General features: G+C 40.0%; 1 protein-coding gene across 2 annotated transcripts in view; it reads left to right on the top strand.

The window, feature by feature from the left end:
• SNX18 (sorting nexin 18) overlaps nucleotides 1–13,167 on the top strand; it is a 154,103-nt gene that overhangs the window by 90,057 nt on the left and 50,879 nt on the right. The gene's annotated exons all lie outside the window — the stretch shown is intronic.

Raw genomic sequence — 13,167 nt, 5'->3', positions numbered from 1 at the left:
CAAGAGGGTTGTCAATTTGGTGTTTAAATTGAGTGGCTTTTATGGGCTCTTTGGTGTGGCTGTTTTAATCTGATGAACCCTCCACATACCTGTCACACAGGCAGCTTTTTGTCTGTGTGACAAGATGTACTCATCTACCTATCAGGTAGTTTTTCACATGGGCAAGAGTGGAGGGCTCCTTCTAGGGTGATATAAAATCCTTTTAAGGGTGGTTTCCTTTTAGGCAGGGGCCATTTACCTCGGCCTGCCTTTCTTTAGACTATACTTCATTAATACTATCTCACTTAAAGTTTTTTTTTTTTTTCTTTCTGAGACATGCATCCTGGCTCTAGGAAAAGTCACTTGGTATCTCTGAACCTTAGTGTCCCTATATAACAGGTATAATCACACCTTTTTGATTGACTAAGATCCATGTTCTTCTCCCTGTCATGCAGTTGCCTCTATAAGAGAGGCAGGGAAAAATGACTATTTATTTATGTAACAAGTGCAAATGCTGTCTGGCAAAAGTGCAAGCTTTACATCACCAGTAATCTAATTCAAATCTCAGTTTCCATTTTTCACTGACTTGGATCATCTGTGTAGAGTATAGATCACTGTAAAAATGTTTAAAATAAATTTGAAATGATCACATACAGTTTAATAAATCTGAAGGACAGTTGGATTCCTGTCACTGTGTTAGACTCTTTCATATACATCAGGCCAATTATGATGTAATTATTATAACCATCGTGCCCAATGTCCTGCATTTACTTTTGATGAATCTCCTGTCTGCCAAAGCCAGGGAATCATTTGATTAAAACATTGATTAAGTGATAATTGTATCTTTTCCACAGTAGCTAAACACTAGTTTATACAAACCTGTGATCTGAGTTATGTAAAACTCTCTTGGAAGAGTTCATGAACATCTAATCCCCTTTATATATTAGCAATAAAATGACTAGTTTGAATTCCCAAAAGAGAGATCTAGAAACTAGGAGCATAGGAAGGCAAAATCACTGTTAGCTAAGAGATCAATCCATCCTTGCATTATGGAAGAAAATTAGAATTTCCTTGAAGACCAATTAATAAATAATATTAACTGCTATTTATTAAGCTCTTACCATGGTAAACACTTCACAAGGAATATTTCATTCAATCCTTTAGAGAGTTCTGTGAGGTTATGATTGGTAATGACATTTTTTACAGGAAGAAACTAAAACACAAGGAAGCAGAATCAGAGGAGTGGCAGAAGCAGGAGTTGAATCAGAGTTGGTTTCAGATCCAACTCAGTTAACCCATTCTCTATGTGACAACCAGGCAGTGTCTGGTAATGGTATTAGGTTTCACCTCTGCAGATGAATGATTTGACAAATCTGTCCCAATTCTGCTGTGCTTGGAGATACTTCAGGTCCTCTTCTGTGAACATGGGTGGAATGACCAATGCTAGTGTCTAGGTTGCCTCTTTCTCTCAATTTAGAAGTTCTCAGATTGCTTAGACAAGATGGCTTTGGGTTTGGGAGAGATATGGAGAACTCTGTGTGTGTGTGTGTGTGCATGCTGGTGGGGGGATAGTGGGTGGAAGGGAGGTACTTTGGGGATTCTACACTCTCGCTGCTCTTTTTGGAACCTCTTCTCATTTTCAATACTGACCCACCATTTATTTAGTCAGTAGGAGTACTGAGTGTTCTAGTCTAGATCCAGTGACTCTAGTGAGAGCCAATCACAAACTCTAATTCACCACTCTTGAATCTAGAACCTCAAGGCCTTCTTAACACATGCCAGTCAATATCTGGTGCAGAGAGTGGGGCTCAGATTGCAAATCTACTGCTGTACAGTCACTGCTGAGTGCTCCTTCCAGGCACCCAGAGGAGTACAGTTTTCCAAGCATCTCTCCATGGAACTTGGAGTTCATTGGAAACTCCCATCACTTACAGAGGCAAAAATGAATTTTAGAAAGCTGTAGTAATTCAAAGCAAAACAAAATAATCCATTTCCCTGAGGGTATTTTAATTTAGCTTCTGATGAAAATAAGACCATTTCAGTGACATCATACAGCCATGTTTATCTCATCCTGCCATCTCTGAGTGGAGCCAGCTCAGCGCTTGTCCCCAGCCAAAACTAACAGCCGGGCCTCTTTTACAACGTTGAGAAGTCGCTCTTTTATTTAGTGCTGAGAAATCTCCTTAAAGGAACTCTTCACAGAGCTGTGCTCAGTATCCTGCTCCTTTGTAGGAAAACAAATCCAGGATGGTTTTAAGGACGATCAGTTATCACAGAGTCAAAGTTCATACCATTAAACCAGGCTATTGTTTCATTGGATGTTTCACTCAGTATGAGCTTAGAAGGGCTCCAAATAAAACAATCTGGCCAGCTCCTTCTTTGCTTCTCTCTCTGCCAATAAATAAATGCTTGATCTTGTAGTTCACGTGACTGAATTTATGCTCCCCTCCACAGGCTGTTATTAATGTAACTTCTATTTTATTACATGCCTACTGTGTCTAAGTCTCCATTCTGGGTGCCATGGTGAATGTAAGGATGAAAAAGACACTCCTCCTCTCTACAAGAGACTGGGGAAATGTCACCACAAATAAAACATCTGAACAAGCCAAGTGATAATCACCATTAGCTGAAGGACCCTCTAGAGCTCAGAGGAGGAATCCACATGAAGAGGAATTTGAACTGGATGTAAAATGATGTGCAAGGCTTTCCTGAGTAGATGTGACATTGGCTGAGGACACATGATTGATTATGCTGTGCAAGTATTGGGAGGGATAGCCACATTCACCATAGCCATCCATTATCATCGAATGATATGATCTGTGCATTTCAGTTCCCACTGCAAAACCCAACAGGGTCAGCACAGATTACAGTGTACACTGACCATCTTTAACAGAAGTAAGAATGACCTTTCACCCCAACCCCATTCCCTACTGCATAGAGAAAAGTTAATCGGGGATCCCAAGAAAGCTGGCATTATTTTTGCTTTGGCCAGCAATCTGATCTCTGACAATGCTGAAAGGTTCACAGCAGTCTCAGGAAGATGCTGGTCATCTGTCCACTGAGCACCTGGTCCCTGGTGCACATTTCTGTCATAAGGCCCTGCATTCAAGCAGACAAAAACTCCAGCTCCCCTTCTACCTCCTGGGCCGTATTTCTCTTAGCTCAGTTTCCCAGTGATGTGCAGAGGCCAGGGTAGTGGATCCAGCCAAAACATGTCCTTGGCAGAGATGCCAAAATAGAGCCCTTAAGAACAAAGGAAGTCTAGCAGATAACTGGCTTCCTCTGAAGGAATCTGGAGGGTTATAACCATAGTAAGCTATTGGCACCAGCAGGGGATGGAAACTGGGCCTTGCAAACTGAGTCCCAGCCTGTCTGTGCATCTTGGTGGCCTGAAATCAGTCAAACCACACCCCCTTCCTGGCAGACATGCAGGTTGGATGAAGGCTGGGTGCAGGATGCTGTAAGGCTGACTCTTAGTTGTGTGGCCTTTCCTAGGAGCCCAGCCAAACCAAGGAGAAGGAAGCTGAGCCACACAGAGAAGCTATGTGCTCCGACTACCAGAGGGGCCTACTCCTCATTTCCCTTACCTCCCAGGCCGAGCCGATGTGGAGGTGGGGGGTGATAAAGGGATTTGTCATGGTTTCTTTAAAAAGAAAATACACAAGTTCTTTCTATTTGGTCAAACCTCAGGCAGATAAGAAGTGTTCCTTCCAAATACAGGATGGTGTCTTTCCGATACTAGCATCACTTGTTTTGCTAGCTAAAAGGGCAAAACCCCTCAGGCCTGATAAACCTGAATTTGAAGATCGGACCTGGGAATTTGCAAACTTTAATGCATCCCTTACCCTGGATCAGTAAAATCCTGCTTCTAGTTGTAGATAGAAGGACTGAGAAGCTTGTGTTTTGTATATGAAGCAGAGGTGATGGATTTTTAGAAGACTTAATGGAATACAAGATGTTCATGCACTCCCCCCAAATATACTTAGATTCTGAAGGTGCAGACTGATAATTCAGATGCCAAATGGTTCAATATCTGTGATGGTGCCACACCTATATCAACTAGTCACCTGACTTGGCCCTTTGTTTCTGCATTTTCAAAAGGGTGGAGTTAGCTGGTTGAATAGAGCTGGGACCGAGAGTTCACCTGGTTTTGTCTGGGTTGAACACAGAACCCCTACAATGGTAATGGATTCCAGCAACCAGTGACCGGCATCTGCTTTTATTCTTCTGAGGTTTAGTGATTGAGAGCTTGGACTGGGGTAAGGTCTTCTTGTTTGAAACCAAACTCTGACACTTAGTAGCTGTATGACTTTCGGCAAGTTGCTTAACATCTCTATGCCTCAGCTTCCCTATCTGAGAGGGAGTCCAATAATAGTATAGTCCTCATAGATATAATAAGCATATAAGGGCTGGTAGAGACACTCAATAAATGTTGGCTGTCATTATGCATTTTACAAATAATCCTTTGGAGGACCTTCCAGCTTAATCACTGAGAGCTTCTCTGGATCTTGAACACAAATTTACCACGTGTGCTAAGATAGGAGGCTATATTCTTTTAGAGTTAACAAATATTCACTGAGAGTCTACGTTGTGCAAAAGTGCAGAGAGAAAAGGCATATACTTTGCTTTCACACAGCTATTCATCTTGTTGGGAGATACTCATTTTACTGTTGGTTTACTTATCTAAAATGTAAAAAGTATTATGAACAAGTGAAGCATCTGTAGGTATTTGGAAACTCTTTTCTTCACTTTCATGGCTAGAATCTCATTTTGATCCCGACAACAGTCCTGTGCAAAGCAGACAGTATTTGGAAGAGTGATTTTTAATTCCCAATCATTTGATGTTTTTTTTTAAGAGGCCCTTAGAACCCAATAAGGGTGGGAGGTGAAATGGGCATAAGGGTCCATTTGGGGGATCACCTCCAAGTACATAAATACATACCTCTTCCAATCAGGATATTTCTATTGCAACATATTTAATATTGAACTTTTCTCATATAATTCAATCAAATTTCTGCTGGATTTAGACAGTGGTGTAGAAGAAGAAATCCAGGATCTGACTCATTCTTGTGATTTAAGACTTCTGAGACATTGGCTTAGCCATAGTTCTGAAACTCAAGGAGGGGAGGCAGTGCCTCAGAGTTCCTTCTAATGGAGGTATTTGTTTCCTTTTGGGGTTTGCTTAGTAGACTGGAGCCTGGAAACAATTTAGTCCATCATTCTAGAGGATAAAACCATTTCTGAACACCTCCTTCACTCAAAGTAAACATAAAACCTGCAAACACTGTGATTGAAATGAAGGAATCAAACCCCAGATTAAAATACAAAACACTGCAAATCTGAAAGATATATAATACATTTTAACCTGTTTTATAGCATATTCCATTTAGGAATATTAAAAATTACTGACCTCCTATTCACAAAATAAATATTTTTACAATAGTTAATGCTTATCAGTATATTTGTTTCAGTGCACTAGAAATTGATTAATTAGATTTGCTTTAAAACTTTAACTTTTTGCTACAAATAGAACCCTAAGCTATTGAACTTGAAATTTTGCAATTTTAAAGCAGCCAGAAAATAATTCCATTATGATTAAATTCTGAACTTGGTGTCCAGTACATCTTTTTTTTTTTTTTCTTTTTGGGAGTCATAAACATACGTGTTTTTGAGAGTCTCAAAAAATACTTGTGTTGATCTGGGCCATTTGGTGGAGAATATTCTTAAAGGCATAATAATCAGAAGTCTTAATTATTAGTGTATATCTATTATATATAATATATAATGTATAATATATTGATATAATTAATATAACACTCATGATATATAAAAATTTTTATATATTATCTCAGGAGTCTTAGCACTGGAATTTAAGACAGACATTTTAGGCTTGCAGAGGCTCCTTAATTTAAAGAAGACATAGAAGCCTCCATGGTGTGACTAGATGAGGCTTCCAGGCCTGAGAGCCAGGATCCCTGCTCCTTTCTGAATGTTCACCTGGTCCTGGGGGATCTCCCATTTCCAGTCCGTCTGCTGCTTCCTTACTCAGTCCCATCTCTTGAGCTAGGCAAGGACAAAAGCCTTGATTTCCCTTTTGTTCTTCAGTCGAGTTCATTTTAAAATGCCAGCAATCTCTTCATTGTGAAAAGGGAAAATATAAGAAAATAAATACAGATAATAAAAACAACATAAAAGCTGCCAAGTTTCTGAAGCACCTGCTTCAGCTTCCAAGCCTCCCTGTAAAATCAGCACTTCCAATCTGCTGCCCCTGGTGTGGAGGAGTGGCACACATTCCCGGAGCTTTTCCTGGTATTCTTTTTTCTTGCTGCTTGCCTTGTTTTATTTTATTGAAGTAACCTTGTCACACTGGTCCCAGAAGGTCATCAACTGCAACATCTATTTCAGGAATGGAAAATATTCGTCATTAATCGATGGGGGTGGCATATGCAGTGGTGCTCAGCCCAGATCTCCTTTCAGAATGAGGCCGTCCTCTGGCCCCCTGCTACTGGGAGTGTTAGTGGTTAAAGAACACTTGGTGGAGTTTCTCTGGGAATTAGATTCTGCCAAAGACAGCCGCACTGCCCAAGGCTATGGGCCTTACCTGTGGGCAGCCTGCATCCAGTGAGTGTTGGATATTCAGTGTGGTGGGGGCATAAAGTCCAGGCCCCTTGCTTCTACTGGTACAGTCTCAGCTCCTGGGCTCCTCAGAGAATCCCCTGAGACCTCTGCCCCAACTGCATGGCAGTTCAGCTTCTCCCCTTGCCCTGTCCTGCTTCCCTCACCCCCTTATAGATGTATATTTAAGAGCGCTCTGGATAGGCTCCCTACATGTAGATCTCAGGCTTTTGGGGTCTGCTTCCCACGGAGCAGATGCCACTGACTATGGGTGGAATATCAGAGCCCTGTGCTCAGAAGGAACTTGCACTTGGCTTAATGCTCTGCTGTCGTCATCTTGAAATTCTTAATTTTTGAACATCGGGCCCCATATTTTCATGTTGCACTGGGCTCTACATGTTAGGTAGCCTGTCCCAGTGACAAGCACTGAAGGGGAAACTGACCTGGAGCATGATGTTGAGAGGGAATCTGTGATGTCCCCTTGGCTTGGCAGGATAAGTGTTCTGTCTGTTGTGAGTGTAGGGGGAGCTGAGGTTGAGTGTTCACCACCTTCTGTTCCTGGTTTACAGAGCAAACACTGGCTTAGGAGAGAGACTTAGCTAGGCCTTTCAATTCAACTGATATCTCACTTACTTCTCTTTTCTGATCTAAGTGATGCCTGGTTTTTATCCTTCTAAGTTTTCGAGCTTCAGGGATGGCTCAGAGACATGCTCTCCCCCCCATCTTCTGCATGGCTGGTGTCCTCGCACAGGGGAATCTGCCCTAGGAGGTGGGTTTTTGAGTCTACCCATCTCCCCTTTACACTTTTGCAGTATGACAATGCCTCCCCCATTAAATAACCGGGCTCCTGTCTTTCCAATGAGGTCTTTTTTTTTTTTTTTTTTTTTTGGTGCAGCTGTTTTGCCTGTGGAACATTTTGGTATGGGGAACACAATAAGTCATTACATTTTCAGCAAAAAAAAAAAATCTGAGTAATACTCATGACAGAAACATTAACTCATCTCTCATGTTCTCCTTTAGTAGCACTTTTACAAAACTCCACATGAACATGTACATTGTTCATACCTGAGCCATACACAAGCCTAAGAGCTTTCCCCAGTCCTCCTTCACGTCTTGTCCCAAACCAGTTCCCCTTCCCAACCATAGTCCCTATGGCTAGGGTTGCATAAAAAATAAAGAAGGAAAAAAGAAAGAAATGGCTTATTATTATTAAGTGAAACATTCATTTAAACAATTTACCCAATTTAAAATTGGTAAAAATAATGGCTAACATATATATATGTTTTATATATATATAACATATATGTATATAAAATTTGAGAGAATACCTGACACACGTAATAAGCATATGTAAGGTATTTACATAACATGTGGATGGGCTTATTATTATTATTATTATTATTAAGTGAAACATTCATTTAAACAATTTACCCAATTTAAAATTGGTAAAAATAATGGCTAACATATATATATGTTTTATATGTTAGCCATAACATATATATATATAACATATATGTATATAAAATTTATATACAAATATGTATATAAAAAATAATGGCTAACATATATATATGTTTTATATATATATAACATATATGTATATAAAATTTGAGAGAATACCTGACACACGTAATAAGCATATGTAAGGTATTTACATAACATGTGGATGGGGCCAACATATATACAACATATATATAGCATGTTTATAACATGTAACACACATATAACGTGTATGGGGATGTATATATATATAACATGTGGATATATAACACATATATATGTAGGGTTCAGAACCAGGCAGCCTATGTTTTTAACTGCTATGCCATCTGCACACATGTCCTCAGATCGAACAGTGAGGCTGTCATCAAATGCGTTATTTTTTATCTTAAATATAAAGTTAAAGATAGATTAATGAAAGGTGTGTCCAACTGTACAACTCGATCAAAGCTACTAATTGGCAGATGCAAATGAAATTCATTGTGAAACAGCGGCACATGACAATTGATAAATGAACTTCATTTGTTCAATCTGGAAGAGACCAAGAATATGAGTGGGCCATGTATAAAGAAGGTACACCATAGAAATTCTGGAATATGAGAGAACTGAGAGAAGAATTTTGAGAATTTTGAACCTGGAAGTGGAATACAAGGCAGAACTATCTTCAAACATCTATGAGGAATCTCATAATTTTCTTATGAATGAATCATGAATGAAATATTATCTATTAACCTTTTTCCCACTTGAAATAAGTGTTAATATCAGAATTCATTTTAATCAAACGTCCCTTGGGGTCAGAAGAGTGAATTTTAAGATATTTTGTTGAAAGAAATTTCCTAGTAAGTATAGATTTTGCTGGCTCCTGTCAACAATGAGGAATGGAGCAAAATGGGGTGAGGTGGGCTATGTTTAGGGATGGGAAGCGCAGAAAGGGTAGATGGAAAATATAATGCAAGTAGCACATAGTAAGCAAAAGGTTTTAACAAAAATGGTAGGTGAAGAGATACATGGGGTGGAGTGAGGGTCCAGGATAAGACAGTTAATGTTACCTGGTAACTTTTTTAAAAAGTGAAGTTGTGGGTGCCTGGGTGACTCAGTTGGTTAAGGGTGGGACTCTTGATTTCGGTTCAGGTCATGATCTCAGCATCCTGAGATTGAGACCTGTGCCCAGCTCCACACTAGATGTGAAGCCTCCCTAAAATTCTCTCCTTCTCTCTGTCCCCTGACCCCTACTAGTGTGCATGCATGTGCTATCTCTTCCCTCCCTACCAAAAAGTGAAGTTGTGTCAAAACAGCTTCTTGGGGGCACCTGGGTGACTCAGTGGTTGAGTGTCTGCCTTTGGCTCAAGTTGTGATCCCAGGATCCTGGGATGTGGTCCCACGTCAGGCTCCCTGCAGTGAGTCTGCTTCTTCCTGTGCCATGTCTCTGCCTCTCTCTCTCTCTCTGTGTCTTTCATGAATAAGTAAATAAAAATCTTCCCAAAAAACCCAGCTTCTTGGAAGCACCCTCCTTTTACTATGGCCCCCTAATATACAGAATTATGTGGGTACCCTGTAAAATGCCTAGCACGGTGCCTGGCCCTCTGGACAGTCTCTGTGTTCTATAAGACCTTCCTAATATCCTTGCTTCTACAGCTCCCTGGCACAGGCAGTCCCAGTCAGAGGCCAGTCAGACCTGTTCTTCTGACTGGTCTGCTGCTTTCACCTCACCTGTCTGGAAACCCTGGACTGCTCTCCAGTTTCTGCAAGACTTCACAGTTTCCAGATTGATAGATTAGAGAGACAGGGCATATTTTCTTCTATTTCAAAAACTCTGTACAAAAATGGCTTTATTATTCTTACACCTAGTGTGATTGCCCATTTGTCAGACAGGGGCTCCCTTTATAATTGTTGGAAATCAGTACCCACTGGTATTCCAATTAGACATGAAGCTGTCTTGAAGAATGGCTGCTGGATAGATAATATGTTGTCTTTAGTGACCGAAAAATATCCTGCCAGGGTGCATTTTCAGGTAGAGCCAATGGTGCTTTCCAAAGAGTTTATTGTTTTTGCAATAGCTTGGTCATTTTTTTTCTCCCTTGGTCCACTGGTATAGGAAGGTTAAGGAAAAAAAGAGCCTTGGAAATGGAGTCACATGATTTGAATTTGTATTCTTTTTTCTGACACCTGAATTTTATAAACTTAAAGAACCACTCCTGAATCCTCAGCTTTCACATTGATGAATGGGTACAAATTTACCTCTCATATTTAATGAAACATGGGACAGGTGAATAGTAGTATGTGAAATTTTAAAAGTTTGGTGAATAATTTCCTTTTAGGAGAGCATCTGTGTCTGAAAGTCTGGCTCATGGAAAAAAATGATTGATCAGTGACTGACACAGCAATATTTATTATGTATTCACTGATTAGACGAATCACTTCATCTAGCCCCATGATAATTTTACATAGTGGTGGTTTTTTGTTTGTTTATTTGTTTTGCTCACCTTTATAGGTAAGGAAAACAGAAGCACAGAGAGAGTCCATGGTCCCCTATATGGTCTCCTTGCCTAAGGTCACCTGGGAGGAATGGTGGAAGCTGGGATTTGAACTCTGGCCACATCTCTCTAGGCCCTGACTTTGTAACTGTGAATCCTTTAAGGCCTGAAGTGGGGAAGTAGCAGAGCAGTAATTCTGTCCAGACATAATGTCTCTCTTTTAACTATCATTTTACCTTTTATTTATTTTATATGTCTCACTTTAGATAGTATTTATCTCAATAGAGAAGAATATAAATGTGGAGAAATATCACGTCTGCATTTTGGAACACCTAATTAGAAATTAAAATTTAAAAGACCTGCCATGAATTTCTACCCTGAGGCTGACAGTGGAAATTTGCTCTCAGAGGTCATTATGGGTTGGCCACTGGAGGCTTTCTTAAGCAGGAAAATAAAAATTTAAAACCATGAACATGTGGAGATGAACATTTTAAAACTCCAGGGCTTTGAAGGCTATCATGTTAAAATACTTCTGAAAAACCAGTGTATTAGAATCTGTAGAGGTATATATAATTTATGTATAAAATGGCTGTCCTTGATTTGTGGCTGACCACAATAACTGGTATATCATAGGTAGTCAATAAATAATTTTTAAAGATTTATTTATTTATTTTAGAGATATTGAGCATGCAAGCAGATGGAGGGGCAGAGGGAGAGGGAGCAAGAATCACAAGCAGACTCCCCACCAAACAATCCTGATATAGGGCTCCATCCCACCACCTTGAAATCTGGACCGAGCCAAAATGAAGAGTTGGCTGCTTAATGGGCTGAGCTACCCAGGCACCCCAGTAAATACATTTTAAATGAGCAGATGAATGAATTAATATGGCAAAGTCAATGTCAATTCCAGCACTTGCCAAAATAACAATATCTAATATTTATTGATGGCTTATTATGTGTCAGATATGGTCTAAACATATAGCACACACTAGCTCTTTTAACCCTGAAACAACCCTAGGAAGTAAGGACTATTTTTAACCTTTATTTTGAAGATGAGAATAATGAGGATCAGAGATATTCTTAGTAACTTACCCAAAGGAAGCTTTATGCCCAAGTAACTTACCCAAAGGAAGCTTTACACCCAAGATTTACACTTGGGCCTGTGGCCTCACGTCTATCCTGGAAACTGTAGGGACAAGCACTCTCTCCAAGAAATGAAGCTCATTTGGACCTGATTAAGCTTGCTTAGTCACCCCCAGAGAAGAAGTGGTCTGCAGGCTTTCTGGAGGGGCCACTTGGAACTGAGTGCTGGGGCTGACTAACGAGGTTATGTGAGGGCAAAACTGAGTTGGGCAATGAGTGAGGATGGGTTGTGGGCCAAGCTTTTAGTAAAGACTGAGGGAGTCATCAATTTCTGTGGCTAACAGAGATAACTCTCCTTAGGCAGAGTCCTTTGGAGAATTCAGTGGGTGCTCTTAAAATTGAACAGAGGAATGCCTTGGTGTTTCAATCAGTTGATCATCCGACTCTTGATTTTGGCTTGGGTCATGATCTCAGAGTCCTGGGATTGAGCTCCACTTCTGGTTGCGAGGTCAGTGGCAAGTATGCTTGAGGATTCTCTCTCCCTCTCTCTCTGCCCCTCCTCCCACTCATGCATGCATGCTCTCCTCTCTCTCTGTCTCTCTAAAATAAATAAACCTTTAAAAAAAAAAAAAAAAGAAGTGAATAGAATTGGGAATAGGGTGATTGAGAGTTTTCAGCACCTAAATTCAAAATAGTGTCTAACATGTTATCTTCTGTCAGGACGAACAAAGGTCAAAGAAGTCTAACCTCAAATACCTCTTTGGCTTTAGTAGAAGAAAGATCAGCACTGTCACCAGAAGTAGGGTCTCCTGTCTTGGAACTGGCCCTCTAGGAGGGCCTGGGTTGCCCTGAACAATCCTGACAAGGTAAAAAAACAAACAAAAACAAAAACAAAAACAAAAACAAAGCAAAACAAAACAAACTCTCAGCAGAGAACTGTCTGGATGAACTTGAAGAAGGATTCATAAGAGTCTCCTGGCTTCTCCTTGACTGTCATAATGACAGAAAGGAACTTGCAGTAACAACTCCAAAGAAAGTTCTCCCATAGTCCTCCAGTATGCCAAGATGGATAATTAAAACCTGGAAATCTGTCCATTAAAATAAGATTGATTTAAAAAAAATCAGAGTGGAATAAAAAGCAGTTTCAGGAGCCCAATGTGGATAATTGGGCTCTCTTCCTCTCATTGTGAGACTTCATCCAGGGGTTCAACACCACCTTGCTCCTCACCAATATCAGGCCAGGGCTGTGCAGGTGGTCCTTGTACAAGTGTGGACTGCAGACTATCTACTTGGGCTCAGAATTACTGTTATATTCTGATATATTATTATATATAATAATGTCTTATTATTATTATTACTATTGCTATAGATCACAAAATCTGATGGTTGAACTAATACAGATAGATCATATTACATTTATTTTTTAAAAGATACTTTTGGTTAATTTATATAAATTATTTTCAGGGAATGAAGCCCTAGTAGTAGTAGGTGAACACACCATATTTATTTACGATCCCAA

This window comes from Vulpes vulpes, chromosome 4 (assembly GCF_048418805.1).
Source record: "Vulpes vulpes isolate BD-2025 chromosome 4, VulVul3, whole genome shotgun sequence".
NCBI classification, from domain to species: Eukaryota; Metazoa; Chordata; class Mammalia; order Carnivora; family Canidae; genus Vulpes; species Vulpes vulpes.
This window is presented reverse-complemented; position numbering and strand designations above follow the sequence as displayed.